This window comes from Elaeis guineensis, chromosome 6 (genome assembly GCF_000442705.2).
Source record: "Elaeis guineensis isolate ETL-2024a chromosome 6, EG11, whole genome shotgun sequence".
Lineage (NCBI taxonomy): Eukaryota > Viridiplantae > Streptophyta > Magnoliopsida > Arecales > Arecaceae > Elaeis > Elaeis guineensis.
Window position 1 is genome coordinate 49,502,536 of NC_025998.2, and position 4,678 is coordinate 49,507,213.

The following is a 4,678-nucleotide window of genomic DNA, read 5'->3' on the forward strand; positions in this document are numbered from 1 at the left end:
TAATATTTGAAAACATCATCTATGAAAGTTACAAAATATCGACTTTCACCTCTTGTTGGTCCCCTATTTGAATCACATACATCACTATGGATAAGTTCTAATTTTTGGGTGTCCCTAATTGAAATTGGTTTAAAATATTTTCTAGGCTGCTTGGATCAATTTTGATTTTAGGGATCAAATTTAAATTGGATATTTTCATTATTGACCTATGATTTACATGATCTAGTCTACCATGCCACATATCATAAGATTCAATATTTATTACATGAGATTGATTAAAAGAAGAATTTTCATTAACTGAAAGAGGCAGTATATTGATTTTGAAAAGACCTTCAGATATAAAATCTTTTTTAATAAATATTTTTTCTTTGGAAATTATAACTTTATTTGATTCTAATATAATTGTATAATCTAGCTGTACTAATAAAGATCTACTTATTAAGTTCCTACGAATCTCGGGAACATGCTAGACACCTTGTAGAATTAGTCTTTCTAGATATCAGCCTTAGCTTGACAGTTCCAACTCCTAGCACGTTGATGTTAGATATATGTCCTAGAAGCCAATATGGCTGACACATTGTAATAAACTAGGATATAATTTTATAATTAATATATTGATTTGATCAATAAAAGGGTAAATTTATTTTTCATTCAAGTTGATGTGTCTTTGAATCGTCCATGAAATTAGTTTTAATACATATTCTTAAAGTATTGAAAATTAGAGACATGTATTTAATTCTTAAATACTTTTGGTCATAGGATCATCATGAAAATGGTGATCGATCTGAATAAACTGATGCATAGATCACTTCTTTTGAGATAAATAGATCTCTAGTCTATAGTATAGAGATACTGGACGATGAGTGTGGGTAGTTGTTAGAAAACAAGTAGTACTGAGCATGACCATACGAGAGATCACTTGAATTTCTATTCAATCATCCGTGATTGTCTCGATGCTGTAATTGTGTGACTGATTCTTTGATCTGAAATGGCACTGTTGCTCGCAGTGAGGCTATTAGAGTTTGACTAACATATAAATATGAGTCTCAATAAGCCCTTGTAGTAGATGTTAGTGACAATTAATCCACTGTAGGAGTAGGATGTGCATCAAAATGAGATCTATCAATCTTGATAGAGAGAAATAGTTCTATGAGATTTGAAAGGCTAAGTCCAAGAATCTATGGCCATAATAGTGTGACTGATGCAAAAGAATTTTTATAGAAATCATATTTGGACTTGAGCTAATCGAATCTATCATATGACTGATGTTGAGGTTTGATAATTTATTCATGACCTGCCATCAAGTCAGGACTCATGATAGAGGGATTGAATCACACGTTAACTATATCTAGAGATTTATTTCAGTTCTACTGGGTTGCCACTACATACTGCTAGGTGTCACTGGTGGATTGTGAGAGCTCACTAGGGTTGTTCTGGATCGATAATTCATGATGAGTTAGAGTGAAATTATTCTGATCCATTGAAAAGAGTTTCAATGATACTTTAATAGAGATTATTGTATGTCTTACTACCAGATAGAATTGAACCTATAAGATCACACAATAAAGAGATTAGGCCTGAAATTAGCAATTGAGCTTATGAAGTGTCAATTGGGTTTAGAGAAACCCGATTGGATTAATGGTAACCTTGCTAGTACATGGTTGGACTCAAATTTTTTTTTTCATTGAGATTTTTTATTTGATAAGATAATTTAGACTTAATTACTTGCTAATAATCTAAATGAATAAGATTCATTTGACTCTAATTATTGGATGTCTAAGCTTTTGGATCAATTAAATTAGGGTGCAAGTCCCTAATTAATTTTTCTTGATAGTTATTATGGGGCACCACTATGATTGGATCAAGTTGGACGTGTCCTATGATTAGAGGGCCTTTTAATCTGATATGGGGTATCCCTTGGGTGCAAAAGAGGGTGTGTTTAATTGGGTACAAGGACTCTAAGAGTTGGCGCCTAATAGGATTCCTATATAAGTTAAATAACTTAAGTTATTAGGAAACCCAATGCAAGTATGACTTGTATTATAAGATTGAATAGGATTCAATCCTCATATCTATTTAAAGGAACCTCCCCTAAGGTCCCTAGTTCATCCAAACCAGTAGCCCTCCATGCCTAAAAACTTTCCCCATGCCCTCTCTTCCTCTCCCTTCTCCTTCCCCCTAGGCGTCCCACACGCCCCCACATTTGGGCATCCTCCCATCTCCTTCACGCCAAGGCACTTGGGTGTCCCCTCCCTACTGGTTTTCACCTACTGGTAGCAGCATAAATCAAGGAGAGAAAGGAAGAGAAGAAGAGAAGAAGAAAATCAAGAAGAAAGATCAAGTGTTGATCGCAATCTAGATTTTATTTTGATTCAGCAAGCTGAATTTTTTTAGAAAAAAAAATTAATTTATAGAGGGCTATTCTAGGCTGATCCCAAGTGGATACCCATAGAGGTTGGATACTTATACAGCTAAAAAAAAATCTCTTCTCTTTCAGATCCAGATTTTGAAGAAAAAGATTGCAAAACAGGTATGCGATTTGATCACAATCTGAATTTCAATATATGTCAATTTCAGCACATGAATTAGATCATTGTGATTTTATATTTTTATACATGCATGATTCAGATTAAAAGTATTTTAATCTTGTATTCTACTATGATGTTTAAAAAATAAAGTTTTGAATTACACATGCATACTCCAAACCTCGAATTCCAACAGTGGTATCAGAGTCACAGATTTCATACTGCTGAAATTGTCATACATGTTTTGAAAAAGATTTCAAAATTTGATTTTTTTTTGATACATAAGATGTATAGATAGATTTTAAAATATAAAATTTAATTTTAAATTTAATTTTAAAATATATATTTGATATGCAAAAGCATGCATACATCTAAATTTTGATCTAGAAAGAGCTTTAGTTCATGTTTATATGATACATAGATGCATGCATGAAATCTAAAATTTTATATGATCTGAATTTTGATTCATATACGTGATATATGATTACATATTTAGATCAAAAATTTATTTTTGATATGATCTATGATTAGTATATGAGATATATGATATCATGTAGTAGATCTGAATTTTATTTAGATCTGAATTTTACATACATATATGTGATATATGTTTGAATGTTAAATCTAAAAATTATTTTTATGATTTAAAACTTACTTTTGTACAAAAAATTTAGATCTAGAATTTAATTTTAGAATCTAAAATTTATATTTATGCATGAGGATTTTGGTCATGAAAAAATTATAAATTAGGTCATGTAATAGGATTGCATTAAGATTTTTGATTTGAGTCATATGGGTCTAATTTGATTAAGTAATTGATCGAATCGAGTTAAGTATTGATTAGGCTCAGATCAATTAAGTTAAATAATCATGCAATTATTATTGATCAAATTGACTGAGTCCTATATGTAGAATCGATTAACCTAGAAACCTAATTTGGCTCGATGATTTGAGCCTGATTCGCTAGAGTTAATCTGTTTGGACCAATTAACCTATTGGTGTCTAAGATAAGTTAATAAGATATGATTATTTAATTAATTTTATTCACTTATTTGGTCAATTTATTGATGTCTAAAAAAATAACAGGGGACCCCCATCGATCTCCACTTATCTGGCCAATTTGAAAGATTGGGTCTTCAATTGGGTTACTTAGCAGTTTGGTTTAGCTCATGCCAATTAGATCGGTCATATGATGACTGATTAGATAAGATTTAAACCTAAATCTCTCTATAAATATTAAGTCTATAGGTCTTCCACCATTGTAGATGTACGGACGTGCTACCGGTATTGATTGTTCTCGTCTGATCACAGTGATTCAGTTGTATCAAAAACACGCAACCACTCTATTAGCAAAGAGTTGCTCTAAGATAAGGATGAGATTAGACCTAATAACTGTTAGGTGAGAAATTCAATGATGGCCTTGCACCTATTTATGAATGGTGGGTCGGGCTTAACTAAAAAGTGTGGGTAATAACTGCTAAGTGAGTCCACATGACTTAGAGATCAAGTCACTGCAATATACTTAGAGAAGTATCTGGATAAAGAGTTGCCTACACATCAGTGTGCATGTTACCAATAACTATTAGGTGAGGTGCATGACATCTGTGGGACTACAGCACCCACTAGGAATTCTTTATCGTATTAGAATTTTTGTTTCCTTCCCAGAGAGTGGAGAGATCCAATAAATTAGTGGGAGTCATTGTTTGCATCTTAAAGTCTTTAGAAGCAAATATAACATTAAGTATAAAAGTCTAACTGGAATCTCTACTATCGCAGTTAAACCATGTCAATCTCAAATCCTCTAGCCCGCATCCTTGAAACCAATCATTTGATTGATATCAATCACAAAGTCAGGCTCAAAAACCTCAGGATTGTCCTGACCTTCAAAAAACTATATCATGTACTCGACCAGGAACCCATAACCCAGAGTTGTATCCGACCTATGAATCTTGCCTTTGAGAAAAAATAGCTAAGTTACCTTTTGTAGGACATGGAGAGAGGGTCACTGAGTTACTTACCCTAGTACACATCGATGTGTGTGGGCCATTCGATGTGCAGGTCAGGGATGGTTATACCTACTTCATTATCTTTATCGATGATCTGTCTAGGTATGGATATGTGTATCTGATAAAACACAAGTCTAAGGCCTTTGA